Source organism: Lepisma saccharinum, chromosome 15, assembly GCF_977018435.1.
Source record: "Lepisma saccharinum chromosome 15, izLepSacc3.1, whole genome shotgun sequence".
Classification (NCBI taxonomy): Eukaryota; Metazoa; Arthropoda; class Insecta; order Zygentoma; family Lepismatidae; genus Lepisma; species Lepisma saccharinum.
In genome coordinates this window covers 77,140,130-77,166,941 of record NC_139243.1, presented here as the reverse complement: position 1 = coordinate 77,166,941, position 26,812 = coordinate 77,140,130, and the positions used below count along the sequence as shown (strand labels likewise).

Below are 26,812 nucleotides of genomic sequence, written 5' to 3'. Positions count from 1 at the left end.
CTCATGCCACCGCTGGAGAAAAAGGTTAGCATTATGTGTAGACTTGTAACACTTAGCTAACTAAGCTATTGGTCATCTTTCCTCCTCCCTCGAGCAGGGCGTGACATTGCAATGTCCGTTTAGTGTGCATGTTGCAAAAGCCTTACTCGCTGACTGCCTCTTTACTGCAAATATGCAAAGTGCACAAGAATAAACCTTCTCCCTTCACTGCTAAAATTAGACTCACTCCATGTAGGGAAATGTTGATAGTTGTAACAGAACAAATTTAAAGGGAAGAAAATTTCCTTAATTGTGATTTTTATCAACAGCGATACTTCAGTAAAACATGCAGGAAGAAACTTTGCATTTGAATTTAGCAAATACTCCAATCTATATTATACTAATACCACAGTATATTACTTCATATACATACTCGAATCCAAGTGAATTTAAATTTTCAAAACCAAGAATAGAGGTGCGCCCTAGGTACGGTTATATAGTGTGGCTGTCCTGGAGTTATGAATGAATTATAATCCATGTTCCATCTTTCGTGTTTATTTGTATACGGTTATTGTGCGAATCGCTGAATTGTAAGATCTTCGTGACATACATTTCTTTGTTGGTTATAACAATTGCTGCTGCAGTGTTTTCCGAATTCTGAATTATTTTTGACCTTATCGGCATGAATGGTATTTTTGTCTTGGCTGTATTCGGTTCCTGAATGGTTAGAATGTCCATGTTCTTTGCTACTATTTTGCTACGCAGTTCTTCCATAACTAATTTGCTTCTACTAGCATTTATTTGTGCAACGCGCATTGATCGATTCATGGATCTGACGTGCTGGAAACATTGTGGGAATTCCAACTGTGCGATAAACACCACTCTCCCGTGGGCCCTCACTAGGTTCCATTGGTGTGCGCAGACCCTTTGATTAGGAAGGGGGGGGGGGGCAAAAGCCTTCATGAAAATTCAGTCGGGGAAAGAGAAACCTAATTTCATCTCACTGCTTTATTGTATTGACGGGTACTAAACAGAGGCGTATATAGTGTGTGTGCAGACCCACCGAAAACCACTGTAATATAGGTCTCGCGCGACAACTGAGCTCTGGGGAAAGTGGAAATCCGAGGGGGCCATATGGGGTTTGCCAAGAAAAAGGCAAGCTGGTGCAGCAAAATTCCAATGTTGCCATCTACAGATGTAAACAATTAACTGGTCACTTAGTTTATATGTAGATTTGCATTATACGGCGAAAGGGGTTCTGCATTGCGAAGCCAAGCAAAAAATGTGGCAGGAGCACGAGCCTCGTTTTTAAAGATACTCACGGATATCAGTGGCGGAGTGGTTAGCACAGCGCGCTACGACGCGTCCTGTATATGGTAGTGTTTTTGCGAGTGTCCCTTCGTCAGTTTCGTCATATCGTCATCATCTTCGCGATTAGCCAAAAGTGGCAGGAAAGCGGATCGTTCGCCATACAGAATGAATGAACACTCTTCCTTTCTTGAATCGTAGGAGGAAACGCAACAATGCTTGTGTGGTATTTTTCACCTGCAGACGCGTATTAGTTCATTTTTATTATTTTCGTGTATTTAACATTATATTTTTGCTCTTGGTACCTCTGAAATTAAATCCAAATCCATATTCAACACACGAAAACCTTGTGTTAAATGACATGTCTAGTATAAAATGTTGAGAGGATAATTTTGGTGAACGCTGGGCGTACTACTTCTTGGCAAAGTAAAAATATGTCAATAACTTTCAGCTTATAATAATCTACTTTCATTTCTTTTTACTCACCTAGTGATATAGCATGCAAATTAACTTGTATTGTACACGACGTTTCATATTTTAACAAACTAAACATAATTTTTATTAATTTCTAGGTCCTAGACCCTAAAAGAACTGCAACACTGTTTATAATATGACTCTACTGTTGTTTATCACCATACCAGAGTGACAGTACTTGAAATAAAGTACAGAAAATTCTTAAACAGATGGAAGTCCTTCTTCATATAACTACAGCATGTGATCCGAGTTAGGATATCAAGGTGAGTGCAGTTCCTTGATTGGCTTATTTTGAAATAGATTAACTCAAAATGACAAGAATCGGAACTGAAAAGGTAAGCAGAAGGTGGAACTTCTCCGATGACGGAATGTCGTCTCTTGTAATAAAGGGTCCCCGGGTGCAATATCCTATGGAGGCACATATAGTGGTTGAGATCCCACTTTAAACTGTAGGCTCAGTCCCGAGTAGCCTTTCTGTGCATAATGTGAACAAACTAACTCAATTACGTTTACTGATACGAACAATTAATTAGAGGAACATACTTGTTGGCGTGGGAAAATTCATGAAAAATATTTACACACTTTTCACAATTGAAATTCGTATATTACACTGAAAATGACAGACAACAACTATCTGAAAGACTTGCTTACCTTTCTCACAGATAGGAATTCTTACGCATCTAGTTGGACCTCAAATCTCAAATAGCATAGTCCGGAAGATAATTATTTTGATGTTGGTGAACATGCCACTAACTTTGTGTGTGTATTTTGTATTTGGGGTAATATTCGTTACTTTTCTGCCACCATTGGCTAATCGCTAAGATCACCCATATAATACTGGCAAACTCGAACCCAGGAATTTTGGTCACCAGATGAAGAGATCGAAATTCGACCGACTAGGATGATCGGCCAACGAGCTCTCTCTCTCTCTTTCTGGCTCTACAGCCCTTGGTGGACCTTGGCCTCCTCCACAATCAGCCTCCATTCCAATCTATCATCAATTCTTCTCCTCCATCCTTTAATTTTCATTGTCCGCAAGTTTGCAGCGACGTCGTCTATCCATCGAAGTCGGTTCCTGCCCTTTCTTCTTGCATGGTGAAGCTTTTCTTTCAACATTCTTCTTGGCATCCGGTATTCCATCATTCTCTCCACATGCCCCAACCACTTTATTCTCTGAGCTTTGACAAATCTCACTATATCTTGGCCTTTTATTAAATCATCTAACTCTGCATTATATCTTATTCTCCAGTCGTCATCTTCCTTCACAGGTCCATATATCTTTCTTAATATTCTTCTCTCAAATATTCTGAGGGCATTTTCATCTGACAGTTTCAAAGTCCAATTATCTGATCCATAAGTGACAACTGGTCGTACCAGTGTCTTATAAATTTTAAGCTTTGTATTTCTTGTGATCAGTCTATTTCTAAACAACTGCATATTTGCAAAATATGCACGATTGCCTGCCTGTATTCTTTCCTTTATTACTTTACTCATATCATTATCAATATATACCATTGTCCCCAGATATTTAAAACAAGGAACTCCCTCTAACTTATTATCTCCAATTGTCAGATCTTGAGGTTCTCTTCTGATCTCAGAGTTAGACATTCTCATATACTTTGTCTTTTTTTCATTTACAGTGAGCCCTATTTTTTTTGCTTCTCTTTCCATTTGCTCATAGATTTGTTCAAGTGTTCTTATTGTTCTAGAAATGATTGTAACATCGTCTGCATATGCGCATATTTGATTGGACTATCCAAATATGGTTCCCTTTTTGTCAACTACATTCATTACTTTGTGTAATGCTAGATTAAATAATACTGCCGAAAGGCCATCCCCTTGTTTCACTCCTGTATTGAATTTAAACTCTTCGCTCAGTTTACTACAAACTTTCTCTCGTGCCTTAGTACCACTCATAGTCATTCTTATTAGTCTTATTATTTTGAAGGGAATATTATACTCTTCAAGTACCTTAAACAGTTCATTTCGATTAACACTGTCAAAAGCATGCCTGAAGTCAACAAATAAAAAATGCAAATCCACGTCATGTTCATAAAACTTTTCCATCATCTGTCTAATTATAAATATCTGATCAGTAGTGCTTCTGCCAGTGCGAAATCCACATTGGTACTCTCCCAGTATATCTTCTGTGTAACATTTTATTCTCTCACTGATCAATCCTGACAGGATCTTATAGACCACACTAAGAAGTGTGATGCCTCTGTAATTTCCGCATATGAATTTATCACCTTTCTTATAAATTGGGCATATTATTCCAGATTTCCATTTATGGGGCATTGTTTCATTTTCCCATATCATTACAATCAATCTATGTATTGCTGCCAACAATGCCTTACCACCAAGTTTGATAAGTTCAATTATCACTTCATTCTCGCCTGGAACTCTATTATTACTCATTTTCTTCATTACAGATTCAACTTCTTCAATACTAGGTACTTGTACCTCATGACCATCCCTATTTCGTATATTCCTATTATACTGCTCATCTTCTTGGTCTTTCACTTTATTCAAAATCTCTTTAAAGTGCTCTGCCCATCTATTCAGTATCTGATTCTCTTCTACAATTACTTTCCCATTCTTATCCTTACATACTTCTATTCTTGGCTCAAATCCTATTCTCATTCTATTTATAGCTCTATAGAATTTTATTATTTCACTTTGCTGATTTAGTTCTTCTATTTCTTGCATCTTCTTTTTATACATCATTTTCTTCTTTTCCTTGCATATCCTATGTGCTTTCCTTCTTAGTTCTTTATACCTCTCAGCATTACTTCGAGTTTCCCTCTGTAGCATTCTCTCTCTAGCTCTATTCTTCTCATCTATAACCTGTCTGCACTCTTCATCAAACCACTCATTCCTTTTAGTTTTCTCTTCTCCAAAAGTTTCTTGCGCTACCTCCTTTATCACTCCTTCTATTAATTCCCATTCTTCCTCAACCACTCGAAGTCTGTTATTCTCTTTCTCCTTCAGTTTACTCTGTACCTTACTTGCACATTCACTAATAACTTCTTCATCTTTCATTTTTTTCATATTCCACTTCTTTCTCTTGGCCATCTCTTTTCTTTGCACCGCTATCAATTTTTCCCAACGAGCTGGCAATGTGAAACAGTTTTACAGATCTACAGGCGGAGGATATGCAACTGTCGAACACGGGATTTCAAAGCACGGCTCCGGTCGATAATAATTTATTAAAAAATAATTAATAAATATAAAAAGTTCAGACTCTACCTTCAAGTTTTATGTACCTAACGATGATTTTAATTTCGTATTGGAACCGAATTCAAATATTTCTAAATACTTAAAACTTCTTGTAGGAGTTAAATGACTCAACCAACAGTTACTGTAAATTTTGATCTGTAGTTGATCTGTACGTTTAAATCCACATTCATAATCACCTATAATTTTATGAGTATGAGGTTTGCCTTGTTAAAAGAATGTTAGATAATATTTTATATGATGTTAAGAGTAGAGAAATTCCCGGTAATTATTGCAGTTCATTTTATCATTCTTTTAAAAAATTACAGGAACAATGATTGATTCTTTCCACTGTTGAGGGATTTCTTCCTTATTCCATATTTAACAAATTAGTTTATGAATCTAACATAGTAACGAATTCCCATCATATTTAAATAACTCAGCTGGTATTAAATCAATGCCAGGTGCTTTGTTATTATTTAGCCTTCTAATAGCATCTTTAACTTCAGTCAAGTTAGGTTCTGGAACTAAAGGTTCTGCTGTGTGTACTTCATTTACTTCTGATTTATCTCCTACATGAACATTTAAAAGGTCATTAAAGTACCTAGTTATTCCATCAATTTAAAATATCTCTTGGATCAGAAAAAAATTCACCGTTATTATCTTCTATCTAGTTTGCTTTAGTTTGCCACTCCTTTCTAAATTCATTTACACCTTTATATAAATCTCTGATATTTTCATTTTTGCTGTTTGTTTCAATTTCGTTAATCTTGCTTTTCAATGAATTTCTTTCCTTAATTCTAAACGTCCGGTTATCTTCTCGCTTCAATCTATTATAATTTATTAAATCTGTATAATCAGAATTATTTAACCACCTAAGTCTGGCCTCATATATTATTTCTATTAAATTATGACATTCATTATCAAACAACGGTTTACTTTTTCTTGGTTTATGGTATCATATAGTTTCTTTAGTTGCTCTATTGCATTACGTATATGCTCCCAATTCTTATTTACGCCTGTTTCATTTATATTTTCATCATTATTTAAATCCTGCAAAACATCGAATCTATTTGACAGTTTCATTTTCTAATCTTTCTTAAGATTTTCATCAGCAAATGTTCCTGTATTAGGCTATATTTTGAAACTTTTAAATTTTGTTATTTATTATGTTCATTTTATTTAGTAATGGTAAATTTAGAGCATAATACTATAATTGATAATAGATCGTCTAGAATACATTGTAAGCGATGAGGATAGAAACAATTCAATGCATGTATTCTAGGTGTATACATGAAGTATACTATAGAAATATGATTTTTTATACTATCCTTGAATATAAAACTTCGGCTCTATAATATGTTTCTAACTTTCAATGAATTTGTGTGAGTGAAATTTAAAATAAATTACATAGTTCCCCTAAGATATAATAACAATTGTTGTATTCAAGATTAATTTTCACAAATTGCACCATTATGAGACATTTTTATATTACTCTTACGCATTAAATATTACATCTGTGTCGTGACCTCCTACTATAATAACATAGATTCCTATGTTAGTTCTTCGCATTCGTTCTTCAATCTGCGTGCGATAATGTATATAGCCAAGTCGGTTCCTGAGGTTGGATGAATTATTAATCTTGCTAAAATGCCTGCCTACTAACGGCATATTTAAACTTTCATGGAGAGTATAGCGCTGATTCAGATTAGTTACGGGTTTTCAGGGCTCAGTTTTCCCCCGCAGACGCTACGGTCTGCTCGTATACATCAGAATGTGTTGTAAACTGAACGCAATAAATTGCCATTAACAACAATGCCATTTAAGATAGGGGAAAATTGCGATTTATCTAATGACAATCAAAAATAAGTACGTTTTAATTACATACAAACCATGATGAACGGATTCTCTCGTGCTACCGATCAGGTGAGTTGTGAAAGACATTCCAAGCTTTCGAGATGTAACGTCACTCTCATCTTCAGCGTAGAAGATTCTCTGTTTGCTTCTATTGAAAATCAACCAATAGAATAGGCAAATAAATAATGGCAAATATGTATTTAGAACCTTTGTTATAAGGATAATTTCAACTATTTGAAATTGCAAGCTATCCTACATTTCATATACTTTTTCGTACAGGAGTGCGTTCTCCTCATATAAAATAGTGGTCGTTAGCGAAATATAAAAGAGACCGTAAGTGTTTCACTTGCTAAATGTTATCTTAAATTTTTTTTTCAATACGTCGAAGGACAACATGTTTTTTGTCTATGTTTAAAAGATCTAATACATTTGTAGAAAACAGAGGTTTGTTCTAAAACGTTTACAACAAGATGTTTGAATGCCATAACAGCAGAGGAAATTCGTGCGCATTGCATTTTCTTACTATGCAACCCCCGTTTCACAGCACACAGTTAATTATCCATCAAACAACGGGTTTCCAAAGTACAAAATACCCGACAGGTTTCTTCCTTGAAACAACATTGAAACGCAGACTGAAGTACGCGTGACAACACCTACCCATGGTCAGATTTGGATTGGAAGGGAGTATTGTCATAGCGGGTTTTGTGAATGTTTGAGTTTTGGCACACTTTTTCCCTGCTTTCCTCTTATTGACAAAGTAACTCATTAAATTAATTTAATGGTTGGAGATTATTTGGTTATTTGTTATAAATACTAACAGCAGACCAAATTGTAAACCTATTCTTTTTTCCCGAAATCTAATGTGTTATAATTTCCTCGCATATAGCTTCCCTAACCTTCGTGTCACCTGTACACATTTGGGAACAGAACGACAAGCAATCTGCAAAGCGAGATATAATCTTGACTTTTGTCAGAGAGAGTAAAAGATTGAATTTGCAGAACATTACAAGAAATAATTTTAGTGCTTTGCCGAATCATCTCTCTGTGACTTTTATCGACAATTCATCATTACATAAATACTCGTATCTATCTTCCGTCCCGAGTCTTCCCGTGTCATGCAGTGCAACGATTGGACAATTTAAGACGCAATTTTGCCGATGGAGTTTGAGAAATTGTGAGCTGCCGCGTCCGAGGAAGGATGTAGATCCTTTTAATGTGTGAAGGTAAGTCTTCAAATAATGATTTTCATGTTTGTAATGCGATTTAAGACAGGACTATTCTTATTAACCAACAAATTACTGTGACTGGTTAGGGTAAGGACTTCACAAAATCTTTAGTCGCCACTCCAAAAGAATTACAAATAGTGTAAGCGGAGTTTCACAGCGTTTAGTGCAGACGTTGGATGCGAAACATTTGAAGTTCAATTATGTATTTTTTCCGTCTCAGTCGAACACATGATTCTTACATAGAAGTGTTCACGAGTCTGATTCCTCCTGCCTGTTTTTAATATTTATTTTAATCCAAATTCGGGCGGATAATGCTGATGTTAAACTCAAAAGATTTGAAATTCGTTTCTGAAAGCATTTCTTCTGATACCTTGAAGAACGTTATTTCATAATTAAATGTCCCTTGGGTAATGAAAATAAAAACTGCCATTTTCAAAAATCACATTTTTGAATTCAGCGGGAAAATGTTTCTGCATTCAACCTTCAAACGATTCGCATCCTGGCATAAGATATGAATAAATGTTTTCGGTCTTCAAATATTCGTCTCTTAAATGCAGTCTGTTTTCATAATTAGCCATATTGCAAAATATACACTACAGTACAAATGTTACATCAAAACATGTAAAGCAGGATATTATATATGACAGTGTGTGGTTGTTTTAAGTTTACTCCATGCTCAGGAAAGTTTATCCAGATTGGACATAGAATTTAAAGTGAGATCAAAATCTCCGAGAAATGTGCCTCTCCGGGTATCGATATGGAACCCTTTCATTGAGAGTTGACGGAATTATCTCTAACAATCGAGGATGCCGGGTACAAAGATTTTCTTGAGATTTGTGTTTGATTTTGTTTTGAAGTCCACTTCATGCACAGAAAGGATACTAGGGACTTGATATACGGTTAAAGTGTAGTGCACCCATCGTTTATCGAACCCGGGACCTTTTGATTTCAAGGCGACGACTTTACCACTGCGCCATTGTGGAACATTCTTGATATTTAGATTGTACAGTTAGAACATAATGTTATCCTCAAAATTAAATAAAACAAGATTTTGCTTTGGTTTTCCAACAGTGAGGGCGTTACGTCACGTACTAGTAATCTCTGCAATTGAGACGTCAGTAAGAAAAAAGACAAAGATTAAAAAATAAGGACAAGCGTGAACTTTGTTTTCTCACCAGTTATTGCTTTGACCTGATGAATGGAAAAGTTCTGTCATCGAGCGTAGATGGTGGCAATATGAGGGCTCCGATACCTTCAAAAAGAAGCAGACCACCGAACCGATAGGAAATGCACCCGAACACAGGCGAATGCTAGCAAGATGAAAATCGTTGAAAATCCGAAGTTGAGAAGGACGAACAGAAGAATGTACAACAGAAGCACAATCAAACTTCGACCAAATGAGAGAACAATAAAGTCGAAGGAGTACAACGTAACCAGCTACCGAAGATGTGTGACTTAAAACGTGGAGAAGGTTGAGAACTCGTGGACAAGAGTATTTCAGCTGTCAGAGATGAGATTGCCAGAGGCCGAAATCCACTAAAGCCTTGTATCGCAATATTGGAAAAGTACTAACCACGATGAAGTGTGTTCGAATGGATTCAGAAGTTCGAAAACGTTAGGACAAGTTTCAAGTACGAGCAGCAGCAGAATGCCCATTCACATCCACTATTGAAGACAACATTGACCACGTCCTTGCCCTGATTATGACCCGCGAGTAACTATCGATGAAGTCGCAAGTCATCTGGACATTTAACCTTTTAGGGTATATTTCGATAGGTAGCATTGGGTAGAATTCGGTCCATAACACACCTTCAAATCAGAAAAGAGAGATTACTGATCACTGTTCATTCGTATAAATGGAGAGTACGCTGTCATTATTACTCGGTAAACACAAAATAAAAGAAAATAATTGATTGCGAAGGTCAAATATACACTAAATCAATGACAAATGCACACCACACGAATATGCACGCTCACAAAGCAGTGTGGCCAACCTAAGAAAAATTACAGCGTAAGTGTAATTACTTATTTAATAACTCTCACCTGTAAAATGACTTCCCCAAGCTTCCATTCTTTGGCATTTTGGATTTGATTTGTTCTAACATTGGTGAACATTCCTAAAAAATGTTATCTGCAGTATTTGATTCAGAGTTGGAGCAAAATGTTAGCAAATTCCACCAGATTACTACGCTCCTAACGTCGTGAGAAAAAGACGAAGATAATCTCAAATTGTGGTAAATGGAACTCTCGATTTAACGTTAATAAAAGTTTTATTCCTCGCATATTCACTTGTAACTTTTGCACAAGCTATGATTCAAGTCTATGTCGATATATTTTCGACTTCTATACCTGTTAACTCGTTGCCATGAATATTTCCAAACTCTTGGTAACTTAATCATTTTGAAATCTCGTTGACAAGTTGACATCTAAAACTTGCTCTATCCAGTTGAATGTAATAAGTAAGGTTAGTCTATGCACTTGTCTGCTAGTTAGTCTATGCACTTGTATTCTTATACGGATTGTCTGTGACACAGTAATCAATTCACAAAATAAACAATGGATGAACTTATATTCAGAACGTATGGAATATACAATTGAAATGTAATGTCCAGGGCATTAAAACAATTGTCATTAAATCCATATTGTACTTGTGCAAATATTCTTCAGCATCCTTTAAAGAATCTTCAATTTCACTTATCTGTTTCTCTTGCATATCTTAAACATTGAAATATGCTAGACATTTTAACATCATAATTTTGCAGGTTTTCTTGTATCCTGAGTTCAAAATTTAATTTGAGCTTACACAGGTTCCAGCCATAGACTCGACTCGATTCTTATTCTAACAACAGAAGCCAATACATCTGCATTCATGTTAACGTAGTAAACATCAGAATTCATAAACTCAGTTTTGGAGTGCAATTCCTGATATGACGGTACAAGTTGAAACCTTAACTCTACATTTGAACACTGAAATTGAGACCTTAATTCTGTGTTTAAATCTTCAATTCTCCACTTTAGTTCTTCATTTGATGGCTAACATTGGAATCCTAATTCTTTATGAAGACTCAGGATTTGAGGCTTTAATCATTTATTGGAATCATTAATTTATGATTTTCATTCTTTGCTACTAGAATTAACTACCACTGACTTCTTTATCAAAACGTTTCTAGAAGTTCAATAAATTTGTGACTAACAGTTTCCTTGTACACTGACAAACCATAAGGGTTTTAAGTAATTTCACGAATTTATAGAGGAATTGTTGTAACCTAGTACATATAAGATATAGAACAATTAATTGTAGATGATAATTTGACTTGAAACCAAAAGCAATGGTTGTCTGGTGCAGTCGAGGCTTGGGCATCTTACTTCATGCTTAATTAATTTCGCTACTTCTAGGTAAAGGTAAAGTGCTCCCCTATGCACCACGCCATGAAGGCGTATAGGGGGTGTGGGTGTAACGCCCCACACTTTCTTGATCCAGTCGTGAGTGGGGGTGATGTGATGAGCATCACGCCCCCGACCTCCTTTACCCCCCAGGGTTTCCCCCAGGTACCCATGTTATTCGACGCTGGGTGGACGCCGGGGCCGCTTCCATCGTTAGAAAATTTCCCGGATTTGAACCGGCCGGAGATCGAACCCGGGACCTTTAGCATGGTAGTCAGACGCGTTTTTGACTGAGCCACCGCGGCCACTTTCGCTACTTCCAGCAAGTTTGATAAATATTAATAGTGTATTTAGGTCCAAATCACATCACAGTTTTGTAGTGGATACATCAGAATAAATTATTATTTAACACAAGGGAAATACATTTACTTCTGTTTTGTTAAACGTGATTCTGTTTACACAAAATTTCTAGTTATTTATATTCAAGTATTTTCAACAACAATTTCCTTAACAACGAAACTGTACACTAATCATTAATCTTGTTTCTAAATGTGAGAATTAACATTATAATTAATTATACTTTTTACATAACTTGAGATCAGTTACAGTACTATTCAGCTTCAAACTGGATATTTCTACAAATGTTTTAATGCCTTCTTTTTTCTCAATCTGTGTATAAAGCTGTGATGTTGTTGTTGCCGAAAATAATACAGGGACCGGCATAAAAAGCTGACGGTTTTGAAATGTGTATATAAATAAAACAATTCATTTAATGCAAGGTATAATAATCAAAATTGCTACAAAAATAATTACCATTTACTTTGCTTACATAAATTTTTCTTTGTCTTGAAAATTGTGTCTGATAAATGATGACCATTCCTTAAACATTCATGTAGCCTTGCCTTTAAGTTGGACGTCGCCCTCACGAGAATTTCATTCGGCGCTTACCATCTTGGCCTTTCTTTCAATTTTCGTGGAGGTAAATTGCACAGTGGTTCGCGAGCAATTCCGATTAGCCTATATGTGCATGAAGGGGACTTAAAACAATCACTGATTTTGACTAACAATTTTGCTGCAGGATAATATCATGGTTGTTTCTCTGACGGTTGAATTCTCGTTCATCTATTCTTTCATCGTTCACTTGCATCGTCGATAATAAACTGAGAAGTTAGAAAAGATATATTAATATTTTAAGTTTCAGCGGCTGAACATAGAATGTATATCTGGAATTAGCTTCTGTACTTTGATAAGACCAAGCTCAAGTTAGGCATTTGGATTTACGATATTTCATAAAATAATTTACGTTTCAGGAACTGCTGCTATCAACTAAAGTGGAAAGTGGAAATATAATCTTCTCAGAGTTCCATACAGGGTGAAGACAACCGTAAATCTGAATCACGATGGAAGAAATTCCACCTTCGGAGGATGTCCTATTTGAAGCCAGAGACAAAGGTTATGAGAAGATGCTAGACCTTGGAATTAAATTAAAAGGCGCGGATTATCAAGTGAAGATAGCTGTGTTGTTTGTTATCACAGCTCTCATGGAGGAAGACATCCGCTACAACCTCTCAATGGAAGACAAGTCAGCTGAGAAGTTTGATGATGTGGTCATCAGTGTTGATCAAGGCAAGGAGTTGAAGTGTTGGTTTCTTCAAGCGAAACACAGGAAAGCTGGGGCGAAAATCAGCTTTGAAGATCTTCTCTTTGCAGAAAATGGCGACTTCTATCTCAGAAAGTACTTTAAGTCGTTTCTAGATATTAGGAAAAAGGCAGGATATAAGGAAGCTGCTGTGGAAAGGTATATCATATACACCCCAGCAGCTCTGGACTTCGGCGACGATTCGACAGAATCAGACCGTAGAGTGATGACGTCAGAGAAGAATAGAAATTCTCTTAGTTTCCAGAAGGTAATGGAAGAGCTGGATCTCTTGGACATAAACAAATATTCTGTATTTCAGTTAGAATCGGACGACTATATAAGAAAACATTTACGAACGACGACTGCTGCAACAAACGACGACGTAGACAGCTTTCTGCAGCATTTAAGGTTCGCTGTAGAACAACCAACAAGCAATATGCTGAACGACATTTTGCCGAAGAAAGCAAGCGAGGCACATACAGGTCTTGACCCAACAAATTTAACATACAACACCTTGAATAGAGTGGTTGAATGGTTCACTACACATAGTAAAGAATGTATCTATTTCACAGAATGTGATGTTGCAGAAATTATGCTACATTCCTTAACAGATGTTTACAAAACATCTGTTTCCTTAGATAAACTCACATTTTCTCATGATAGTGTCGTAGATAGTTTTCTCAAATGTAAGCAAAGTATTGTTTGGGTAAGTACTAGTACCTTAGAACTCTGTTGTCACAAATTATTTCAGAGGAGCAGTAAATTACAAAATGGAAGTACAATGGTATATTTTGAAGATTTGAAAAAAGTGGACCACTTAGTAATTCCTTTCCTTCCCTTGGAAGCAAAACCTGTTATAATTGTTGTATTGGAAACTACACATAATTTAGAAAATCATGACCCATTATTATATTCATTGATATCTAGGTTCATCTGTACAAGAGAGAAAACTAAAGGTGTATATAATAAGGAAAGTACACCAATCAATGGCAAAGATGAAGTGCCAAAATTAGTTCTCATTTCAAAAGACACAGTAACCAAAAATATTAAAAGAATGCTTGAAATGCACAAAGAGATACTTTATGTAGAGGATAATTCGTATTGTTTCACAAGTTTCTCAAGTGAAACTCAGTCCTTCATCTTGGACAAAACTGTTAATTTTCAAGGATTCCAAGTAACACTCAGAGAATTGTGCACCGAAAGCTCTACGCCTACCTTCACCCCAGAGCACATTAAAAGCTTATTTGAGGAACCAAATATTTCTGTGGGTGGAAAAATAACTAGCGTGTGTGAGAAAATTTGTACGTACCTACCTCGTGCACTGTATTCTCCACACATTCTACGAAAGGAATGTATACATAATTTGAGGGATGAAGTAATTGTGCTTTTAATTCCAGAGGACATGGAGAATCGTTCAGGAAACAGGGCCGCTTCAGTGCAAGATGTCAGAACAGTTTTACTAAAGCATAATATTGTGTTAAATGACAGAGTGGAAAATATGCGTTTAGTATATGATGAGGAACAAGCTCAGGAAAAATTTGATTCACTGTGTAGCTCATTTCCACAAAGAGATATTCACAAATTAAAATTATACAGAGATAGCTATAATTCTGTATCTCTTCTGTGGCTTCAAACGCATGGCTCACTTCGAAAACTGCAGAAATTGGTAGATAGAGATGAAAAGTTCCTCGAGAACGAAATTGAACATTATCCAATTGCTGTTATTGCAGCAGAGCCAGGAATTGGGAAAACCACTCTGCTATCTCATATAGCAGAAGAAGTGAAGAAAAAACATAGAGACTGGTGGGTTGTCAACTTATCCCTTCGAGACATTGCTAGTAAATTTCTCAGCATTACTCCAAATGAAGACTTTACACATTTATCTAAGTGTTTGAGCTACATTTTCTTGAGAGGAGAGACATCGCTCTCCCAGATCTTGTTTCAACATAGCCTCGAAGAAACAGGGAAGTTTATGCTCCTCTTGGATGGATACGATGAAATCAGATCAGAAGAAGAAAGGGAAAAAGTACTTCTAGTTCTCCAGAGATTGAAGGAGCACTCACGTGGACAGGTGATAATAAGCACGAGACTCCATTTCAAGGAGGAGTTGGAGGAGGCGACTTCAACATTTGCTTATCGCTTGAAGCCATTGAACGAGACAGAACAGGAGAAGCTGCTGGCAGAGATTTGGATTAAGAATCTGGATGTTTCTTCCGATGTGGAAATGTCGACTCGCATCAAAGAGTACACAGATCTGCTCGTAAGGGATTTCTTTAAGAAAGTCGGCGAAAGATTAGGGAGCATCATTGGCACTCCTTTGCAAGTAATGTTGCTTGCGGAAGTATGTGAAGACAACTGCGCATTATACTGCAAGAACCAAGCAAGTGCAAAATTTCCTGTCAGTAACCTTCTTTCACTTTATACAGAATTTGAAAAGATGAAGTGCAAGAAATTTGTGAGAAACGTACTAACATCTGACCCATTGCTTCAGGAGAACCTGACCAATCTTGTTTACGAGGAGCACAGAACTGTGTGCACACAAGGAGCCCTCAACGAGGTCTTCCCAAACAATTCAACTTGTTGTAACTGCTGCCTTGGAAGAAAAGTATTCGAACGACGCTTGGTGTTTCAGCCGCAGATGGTTGGAATTGGGATTGGGCACGAATCTGACAGAGGAAACATATCCTTTGTTCACAGGTCATTTGCAGAGTATTTCCTTTCATTACACATTGCGTACGTGATAAATAAATTAACACCTTGCAAGAGATTTATGGAAATATTGAAGAAAATTTTTTATAGCCAAAGAAATTTAACCATTGGAATGTTTGTAGATGATATATTGGCTACGAAAACAATTCTAATAGCTGCTCTTTCAAATGATGTTCAGGCCCTTCTAGATGAGCTAGAAAAGGGAGCAGATATTAACGAAAGAGATGCTCTTGGAAGAACTCCTTGTCACTTAGCAGCAGCTTATGGGCACGTGGAGGCTTTTGATCTCCTGATTAGCAGAGGATGCGATCTACAGGCCGAGGAAACTCTTGCGCATTTTACACCATATGAAATAGCTATGGAGCTTAACAACTGTAAAATATGTTCGCTGCTTCTGGACAAAGGAATGAGATTGAAACTAACAACAGCTAGTAAAAATGTTCTTGAATACCTATGTAAAGAAGGGAAAACAAAACAGCTCCAAGATATTATGAACAACAACCCACTGTCATCGCTTCTACTGTTACCCTACTTTTCCTTTTTTGTTGGAATAGCTGTAGATAAGGGTCATGTTGAAATCGTCAACGTTCTTCTAAACTTCGCTAAAAAGGTACGTTGTTCTGATCATATACTTTTTTATGAGGATTGGAAAGAAATTATATCACCGAGCCAGATAAACTGTTGGGAATTAATACTGGACTTTGCAATGAGTGAAAAGCAATATAATTCATTTGGCCGGGTTCTTTTGAAGGTTAATCCGGACAATCTTAATGTTCTATTTTCCAGAAAGGTAAGATCTTTGATCAACACAGAAGATTCACTTAAGGAGGTAGTACTGTTAGCTATCTTCTCACAGGACTACGATTTCATGAGGACGGCGTTTGACAAAATATCTCATATCACCACAGATTTTCCTTCTTATTTTCTACGACCCATTGAGTCACATAGGACGTGGGTGCATTTTGCAGCAGCACACAATTTATATAAAGCAGTGAGACATCTCTGTAGCAGGTTGCAGAAAGAGAGAGATATCTTCCTAGTTCTCTTCCCGAAGAATGTTCAAGAGGAGTCACTGATTCATCTCGCAGCAGAAAACAACTGTGATATGCTTCTATTCTTCATTAATTTCATCAGAGAGAAAAAAGGAGACGTTACACTCTACCTTTGCCAGCAGGATTCATACAGAAGGTCACCTCTACACATTGCTATCAATTGTAACCAATTTCAAACATTCAAATTGCTTATTTTGGAAATGAAATCAGGACAAAATTCAATTTTAGAGCCATCGTTGCTGGGTGTTAATGAATGTGGGGAAGAAGAGACATATTTCGGCTTGTTGTTTAAGAGAATCATGGCTCATGGAAATAATCTCTTGGCTTCTATTATGCGGCGGGACTCCTCTGAACGCAACTGCTTAGATTACTTGAAAGAAAGGCATGGAGGTGAAAGTTGTTCATGCAAACGGAGAATGGATGATTTTTGTCCTTTACAATGGGTAAAGAACCAAATGGAGGAGGAAATGGAAAAAATGTTTCAAGTGATATCAACAACACATCAAGTACATAACTTTATGGAATACCTGTTCCTTAAAAAGAAAAGAAACACATAAAAAATATGTGTCATAAAGAAGGAACGAGTTATATCTCAGAATTTTACTGAACCCGTTTTTTTAATGCAGTGATTGTGGATTACTTTGAATGTTTTGCAAATTTGTCAAGTTTGTCATGAAGAAAGGTTATTTTTACTAATTTCATAGGATAGAAAAGAAAGAAAATAAATTATTAATCAAGTTAAAATTATTTTCTTTGGATGATCGATTCCACTGGAAAATGAAGCACAGTAAGAAATTACATTTGTTGTCATTGTAGACATGTTGCATTTACTAAGTTTTATATTAGCATTCTGTCTCTTCTTTGAAGATTAAAAAAATCAGCCTCAGTTCACAAAACTGAGTTCACAAAACACAACAGAAATGATAACACTGATAAAGAATACGACTTTCTCATCAAGATCTTGTGGTTTCAGTAGGGTAATTAGGTCATGAAATACAATGATAAAATTTTAAGTTAATAAATTAGAAAGTAATTGCTGCCATTTGGGAGAAATGTTCTTGCTGTAGTGTAAAAATTCTTGTCATCTACCAAATAAAATACATTTTTAGGACCGTTGTACATATACATGGAATACGTATCGTTATTTACGAAACAGCATTTACATTTTGGAGAACTTATTTTGGATTCAGAATTGGAAATCCGGATCAGACGTCCGTTTCTGATAATAGACATGAGCACAAGCATCAAGATGTTTTGGGAGTCAAACGGCACATACGAGGAAATGTTGAATTTAAGAAAAGTAAATGTCTGTAAAATCTAAAGCCGCAGAAATGAGTGGATTCATGAATATCTGCTTGACTGATATTCTATCTGTTCAATATCTTCATTTTTCATAATATCCAAAGTATCAATGGACACATATATACATTTCATGATACATTGCAGCTATTAAGGAAAGGAATGAATACCGATTTTCCGAATCAGTGTTTTAGTTATTCAAAGCTTTATAGCATTTTGTATGTTAGGCAAGAGACATATACAAATAAATCATGTGATGAAATTATACACTGTCATAATAATCATATTTATCGAAGAGCTAAGGAAAATGTATCAAATTCTGCTTGTAACTAGGGGTACTACAAGTCATAAATCATATTCATTTCGTTTGATAATTTGAAAGATCTGGGAACAATTACAGACAAGTGGGAACAATTTCTCCGTCAGTCGTCTTCTCTGGCAACCGAAGCAAGTACATTAAAAGAATAGTAAAGTAAATTGACCTGCAGAGTGCACTGTAGCTATTAATTCTACGTTACTACTGACTTTACAGTATCGTATGTTTGTGATGGATAAATGATCTCAGATGAAATGGAGAATGGACAAAATATATCAGCTTTCCATCATTTGTTAATCGCAGCATAAAATTGCAGAAGATTAAAGTTTTGTGGTAAGGTGTTTAAAAATACCATGTGCATACATTTCAAACCTAGAATATTACATTAAAACTAAAACTCATGTTTCGCCTCTAAGGGTCTAGATTTGCCAGAGCGGCTTTGTTTTTAAGTGGGTGACGCGTGGTCATCGCATCGAATCCAATCGCTTCTGTTTTCTGGCTTTTGAGACGAGAAACCGCTACTTCCTACTTTGAAATGCCCCTCAATTGTCCTTACTCAGAGGCCATAGAATGTCAGATTATATTTACTAATATTTTCTCAAATCATACGGTTTCCCTAGATAGAAACTGGGATAAAGTTATAAAATATATAACGAGGCTTAAAGATTTACTTATTACAATATATACATAGTGAAGAAAATATTTGAAGGTTTGTTTAATGCACTTGATAGATATATGTAATCTAAAACATGTTGTGCGAAAATATGTATTTTCAACATTTTACAATGAAATTTATACGAAATTATGGTACTGTTTTGTAGTGAACTCCCAATCAAAGAAGTGATGTACAATTCTCAGTTTAAATCAGTATGTAAAATGTAGCTAAGTATAATAATGGATTTCGTCTATGATAGGAAATGAGAACATGTAGATGAAGAGAAGGTTAATAAACTTCCTTCCTGAAATGTTCTTTATTGTATCATATAGGTACAATCGCTAGCTTGCTTACGTATGAGGACTACCCTTGTAGAAATTGGTACTATATACCACTTCCTTGAACCAAGATTTATCTTATATTTGAGTCATCTTGAGGGATGTTTTAGCACAATCAAAATGTATCCAAGTTTAGGATCAACCCAACTCACATTGTATTGTGGTATAACTACATGGTGGTTTGAACACACATGCAAGTAACTGCTATAGTTACTCAAATTATATTCAAAAACACCTTCTTGTTACTCAAACTTTTTGAGAACTGTGCAGGGACAATATTAAGACAGAATGATTTATTTGGTAAAGTACAGATCGTAAAATTTGGGAATCAACATTTGAGAACTAAAGAAGCGTTCTTTGCCTAAATGTTTGAATTCAGAACTCGGTAGTCAGCGAAAGCTAAATCATTCTTATGGTATAAGTAGTAATTAACACGCTTCCAAAAGTTAAGCACGCGATGGTAAAATTAACAAAAATGGAAAAGTAAAGCTTTGATTAACACAAAATTGCACATGACGGTAGCAAATATGTTTATGTATTAAAGAAAACAAGCAAAAATGTGTACAAGGATGAAAAAAAATACTTTTCGTAAGTTATATGATAACATCACATTTGGGTCATTAACATAATGATGATTAAAGGCAAACAAATCAAACACAACTTACAGTAATATTGTATGTGACCAAAACAAAACTTATGTTAATATGGTATGTGACCATCCCTGACTTTCACACAAACTTTCCATGCTTTCAATGAGGTGATCAACCATCGCAGATGCGATCAATGGCCATTGCTCCATTAGGGCAGTTTCCAACTCTATTTAGACTGGCTGGAGGAGGTAAACGTGCAGAGACAGCACGTTCGAGGGCATCCCGAAATTTTTCAATGAGATTAAGATCGGGCGAATACGCCCGGCCACTCCATACGAGAAATGCCCTCTCTTTCCAGATACTCGTCAACGATGTTGGCTCGATGGGGACGGGCAGTATCGTCCATAAGGAGGAAATCAGGACCAACTGCTGCAGCGTAGTCTCTCACAATGGGGTCTAGGACTTCATCCCGATACAGCGCAGCCGTCACAGAACCGCCTTTAAAGATGTGCAGCTTGGTGCGATATCCCATTTAAATTTCAGCCCACACCATGACGCTGACACCTATGAATGCGTCATGTTCGACGATGTTCTTGGCCTGATTGCGTGTGCCTCGTTCTCTCCACACCCTTACACGCTTATCATCTGATTCCAGAGCAAATCTGGACTCGTCCGTGAACAGGACTTTGCACCAACCTGAGACAGTCCAATTGACATGTTGACGACACCACTTTAATCTTGTCCCTCTGACTTGGACGGTTAGTGCAACAGAAACACGTGGTACTCGGTCATACAATCCCTTCATATGGAGCCTTCAGCGCACAGTACTGGCAGATATTGTCTTACCAAGTGCTGCTGCAACCATGGATGTAACAGTTGTGGAGGTCGCTCGTCGATTCCGCTTGGCTACTATAGCAATCTATCGATCATCAGAGATGGCGGTAACCCTTGCAAGACCGGGCATATGTCTCCCAACAACTGTTTGACTTGTTTGGAATTGTTTCTATAATCGAGAAATTACCGAATGATCAACGTCAAAGAAAATAACGCCATCTTTAATTGACTGTCCTGCTTCAATGCGTCCGACAGCACGCCAGCGCTCACTTTCTGTTATTCGTCTTTTTTCAAGCATAGAATCACGAATATTATAAAAAATAATCCTATAAAAGTTATAAAATATTCGTTTCAGCTTTTAAATTAACCTCAAACCCTTCAGAATGCTGGCTTCTTCAACGAAAGTGTGTTGATTTTTGCACGAAATCCTCGCTTTTATGCTATTCCAAGAGCACAGATTAAGCACCTAGGTACAGATGATTCATTCTCTACTTTCAAGAAGGAAGCTACACATAAAAACTGACATCTACATCCGCAGCGATTTTCAGCCTCTCAGATTCAAATACGCTTTCGAAAATTTGCATTGCGTGCTTAACTTTTGGAAGACAGTGTATTTGGTTTTGCAGAGTATCATAATTTGTAGTTGCATGTACATATTTTATTTTTTTTGGGATACAATAGCTATTGTAGTTTCTTTAATATTGTTTACGATGATTAGTAATAAAAGTGTAGTCTGTTTAATATATGAAATAAACGTACATAAATGTATTTATTCTTGAATATTTAATATGTGAATATATCAGATGATTTTAGTTTGTATGAATTTAGTGGAATTATGTAATCTGTAACTGTGTGTGTGCAATGATTTCATATCATACTAAGAACGTAAAGTATTTGTAAATAAAACATTGTTCTCATATTTCGTCTTGTTATTTGTTTTATCATCCTGTATTATGATTATGTTTAATATCAAGTATATTCAAATTTCAGAATTTCATAAAAAATAGTCGGATAAGGGGGTGTATTCATTTCCTGTCTTCAGGAATATATTGTTCATCCAATATTTTTTTACTTTAAAAAGCCAGTGAAAATCAATTGTATGATTTTCCAGTTATTTCTAACGGTCCTCTATACATAAGAATGTCGCGATGGAAAATATATATAACTGTCCTTCCATAAATTTTCTGAAACCACATATTTAAATTCTTAATTGTGGTCTTAGTATAGTCTTATTTATCAGCTCTGTTACCACAGCAAAAAATTAAAACACCTGTCAGGTGAAAGTACAGTTGACAAAGGAAGGCCACCTGCTGGAATGTTCCAGAAAAAAACAATTTCTAATGATCTTGTGTCTGGAGGGGAGTGATTTTTGTGTATATATATATCTTCCTGTTTTGTACCTTGTTTCATTTGTACTTGGCACAGAATCTGAAGAAGAACTTGCTGTAAGTTTGAAACGTTACGTTTAATTTATGTTTTAAAATAAAATAAATTTCTGCCTTGGTCAGCATAATTAGTTTCTTTCACAGCAAATTAAAGAAAAAATGGTAAATGTGATGATTGTCCAGCTTTACATTGTAGGTCGAGGACAAATAACGTGTTGTATGATTAACAATGCGGATAATATGGGATACAACTAAGATAACAAAGTGTATTCGCAGACAAAGGAACGCACCAAAAGTGTCAAATGAAAATTCAGTTAAGTTTTCCATCGATAAGTTGTTTAAAGTTCATATTAGCCCATTCATGGCAGCATATATTCGAAACAATAATACTCTACTCTTAAATTCTAAGTCAAAGAATCGGTGATTGATTTGAATTTCAATTTGAATTTTAAATTGTGGGTTTGTGAGCACTTAGGATATTTTGCACCCGCCACGTTATATGGGGTTCAGCCCCTTACCATGACTAAAATAACGTTACTGTAATGTCGTGTAACTAAAATATTAAAATATTCTGACTTCGGTTAAAAGCTGAGGCTATAAATGGGCACTCAGACACAATTGGTGATTGCTCAAGAGCAGACTTTGTGTCAGTAAAATTCAGAGACTTAAAGATTCGGTAACAGTTCGGTATATCGGAAACACATTTCTTCATTTTTACAGAAGAAACTACTTACGGAAATGAGTTTCTGCAAGGATTCGAACGTTCGTCGAGGTATTTTCTTTCATCGTGGAATATATTTGACCGGGAAATCATGTATTTTTCAAGAGAAATATTTCACCGACGCAAATTGCCATTGCTTTTGCTACGTGAACTGCATTCTGCGTACCATTGATGACGAAAGCCCCTGTCAGTATTCGTGGGGTTATCCGTGAATGGTTCGTGGGGCTATCCATCAGCTACCTTGCATAATGGTTCGTGGGGCTATCCGTCAGCTACCCGTGCATAATGTACAATTTCCACCAGTGACTAACACGATAGTAGATATTTTTCGGTGAAGAAGGTTGAAAACACTGTATACCCTCAATTTGAGTCAAGATGTGTCCGCCATATTGTGTGTTACGGAAGCGAAGAAAGGAATGGAAAAAAATCCCTCTGTATGTGATTTTTTTCGTGTAAAAAGCATAATGGCACCTTGAACTATGTTCCACAATACACAATTGGTAAGTATATACAAATCATGCAAAACAAAATATTCGATTTTAATGTGTTTCCGATATACCGAACTGGTACCAAATATTCTCTGCACACTCAATTTTCTTCAGAACTTTGTAAATTTACAATTTCTTCCAATATTTTTGAAAAGGGACAACTTTAATTATAAGGTAAACCGCTAATTGAGCTCCGTGAATATCAATATTTTACAATGCATAATAACGTAACACTGATGACGTCATACTTCTAACTTGCCAGACCAAGTGAAATGGACCAGCTGGTATATTACTACCTTACGACGGGCTGGGTCGCAAACAACAGAAAAACGGTGAAGAAACAAGAACATGGTAATTAAAAACAGAGTCCAAGAATAGTTCTTCTTCGCGTTTATCCTTTTTTGCGATACACGAAAGTACGAGTAATAATCTTTCATTTTTTTCATGCAGTAGTAGGATTATGCATGATCCACATCACCCCTACGCCCTGAACTATTTCAATTCATTTAACAGCTTCAACTTACATCTTATTCATAAAAATATAACAAAAGTAGAGCTATTTTATTGTTTGTATGTACAGCGTGTACATAAATATACTGTCATGCTTTAAAGTGGTCTTACGTCGCTTTGGATAATCGTATTTAAATGAAATTTGTGACATTTGAAAGAAAAACTCAAATATTTTATTTTACAACTCATAGACATTGAATGTGGCTCCCACGAGTGGCCCTGCGGACATCAGGGCGATATTCCCATTCATGCCACACACGCTCAAACATATCCACAGGGATGGACTGGCAGAAGTGATGCGAATTTGCAGTTCTTGCAGGTTTTGAGGCAATGGGGGTACATAGACACAATCTTTTATGTAACCCCATAAAAAAAAGTCACAGACCGACAAGTCAGGTGACCTCGGCGGCCAATTGTAGAAGACATTATCATCATTTCCGGCACGTCCAATCCATCTTCCTGGAAGCCGCTCATTCAGATGTTTTGGAACATGTAAATGCCAGTCAGGAGGTGCTCCATCTTGTTGAAAAATAAATTCAGTGCCTTCATTTTCTTCCAATTGTGGAAATAACCATTCAGTGAGCATGTCAAGATACGCTGGACCTTTCACAGTGGCCTCTCGAAAGAAAAATGGGCCATAGACTTGACGTTTCGATACGGCACAAAAGACATTCACTTTAGAGTCTCTTTCAACTTCCAAAATTGCATATGGATTCTCACTCCCCCAAATCCTTACATTATGTCTGTTCACTTTTCCACCAACGTGGAATGTTGTCTCATCACTGAAAATTATTTTTCCTTACAGATTTACGTTATCCTCCATTAGTAACATAAAACGTTCAGAGAAATCTAACCGTTTTACAGGGTCATCAGGTTTCAACTTGTGCACTAATTGCAGTTTGTAGGGGTGACACTTCAGTCGCGTACGCAGGATCTTAGATACGGTGGATTTAGGGATGTTCAACTGCTGACTAGCTCTACGTACAGACTTCTTAGGACTACGAACAAATGCCTCCCGCACTTGTTCCACAAATCCCGCATTGACAGATGGTCTCCCTGAATGGCCTTTCCTTTGATGACATGCAGCCACGATCCACAAAATCCCGGTACCACTTCAAAATTGACGTGTGTGAAGGAGCCTGATTTTGAAACCTTCAAACACGCTGAACCTTCACCAAACTCTGATATTCTAAAACACACCAACTACGTTCTTAAATCTTCTGTATTAACAACACAATTTTAAAGGAAAACATTCACATGTAACCTGCCTGCCCGCTAAATATTCAACAATGAACCCGCATCGTCCATTGTTGTCAGGAGTGAATTTATTTAAGTTTCTATGTTTGATCTCGTTCATTGTTGTCCATTGCTGATATTGGTTGACATGCACAAAAATATTTGAGTTTTTCTTTCAAATGTCACCAATTTCATTTAAATACGATTATCCAAAGCGACGTAATACCACTTTAAAGTATGACAGTATATTTATGGACACGGTGTACTATCTTACTTCGTTAACTTTAATTATTTAATTTACCTTCTCTGTAACTGTGCGCCCCAAATGGATATTGTGTCATGAAAACTCTCTCATTGTGTTTAATGATGATATTCTGGAGAATAAAAAAAAAATAATTGGTAATTATTCACAGAAGACTGGGCTGGTTTTACTTAGCACATGCCTTTTCCAGAATTCCAAAACAGCTTCTTCACGGCAATGCGAATTTTGTAGTTCTTTTTCGTGAAGACAATAAAAATGCAAAACATGGTTCATGTAGAATGCATGTATGATCATTATGTGGGTAAGATGAATTACCACAGATTTGAAAAATTTATGATGACGTTGCTGGGATAATGATTTTTGGTTAGTGACCATTGACATGACATGAAAATCCAACGAAGGAAAATATGGAAATAACATTAGCAATTTAAAAGTACCAAGCTAGATAACAGAACAAAAAATACCACGCAAGATGACGAAACGAGTAATTGATGATAATTTGAAATTACACGAATGTTTAACAATATATTTCTGACGCTGAAATTCTGATAAGCGTGGATTCAGCTAGCAGAAAAAACGCTATAATCGATGCCATAAACAGCCTCGACAAATATGTTAAAGATTCTGTAACAGTACTCGTGCCTGTGTAACGTTCAAGTTGCAAGGTGCTTTTATTTTAAAAGTCGTGACTGGGTTGGATCGTTAATTCTGCTACCTCAAAGGCTGTGGTCTGATTTAAGCATCTTGACAAAACCTACAAAATCAATTTCGTGGAGGTTATTATCGCGTTGTTCGCGACGCGTCAAGGTTACCTAAGAACTTCAGAAATTCTAATGTCAATTTGTACATATGCGTAAGAATATTGCCTTTTCAAGTTGATCCTAGAAAATAAGAACGTCGTACAATATACTGCAACGAATGTTCCAAAATGCGTTACACAATACAGTAAACCTTATTGTAATCACAATATAATAATAACCTTCACCAAACTAGGAACATTTCTAACTACAATGCCCTTTTTTACTCTTCGTTCTTTTTCATCAATAGCTTCATGGTATGGGAAAATTTAATATAAATGAAGATAAACTCAGATCTCAAATTTTTTAACAATTCCATCACGCACTTTATTCATTATTAAAGTTTAACAACAAGAAAATATCATCCCTTCCAATTTTCAATAACAATATTCCGCCGTATAAACAATCAACAACATTCTTCATAACATTTCACATACTTTGGCAAATATAAATCAAACAACAAGTTACGTCATTTTTACGATGACTGGAAACAATTGTATAAATCAACTTATAGCACGTGTATTACTATGGCTTTTT

The 26,812-nt window shown here is 36.2% G+C and overlaps 1 protein-coding gene across 1 annotated transcript in view; it reads left to right on the top strand.

Moving 5' to 3' along the window:
* The first annotated feature begins 1,943 nt into the window (after window positions 1-1,943).
* LOC145999757 (uncharacterized) overlaps window positions 1,944-26,812 on the top strand; it is a 36,834-nt gene continuing 11,965 nt past the window's right edge. Inside the window, exon 1 of the mRNA XM_083137048.1 lies at window positions 1,944-2,024. The gene's annotated coding sequence lies outside the window, so the exon portion shown is untranslated. The remainder of the gene's footprint in view (window positions 2,025-26,812) is intronic.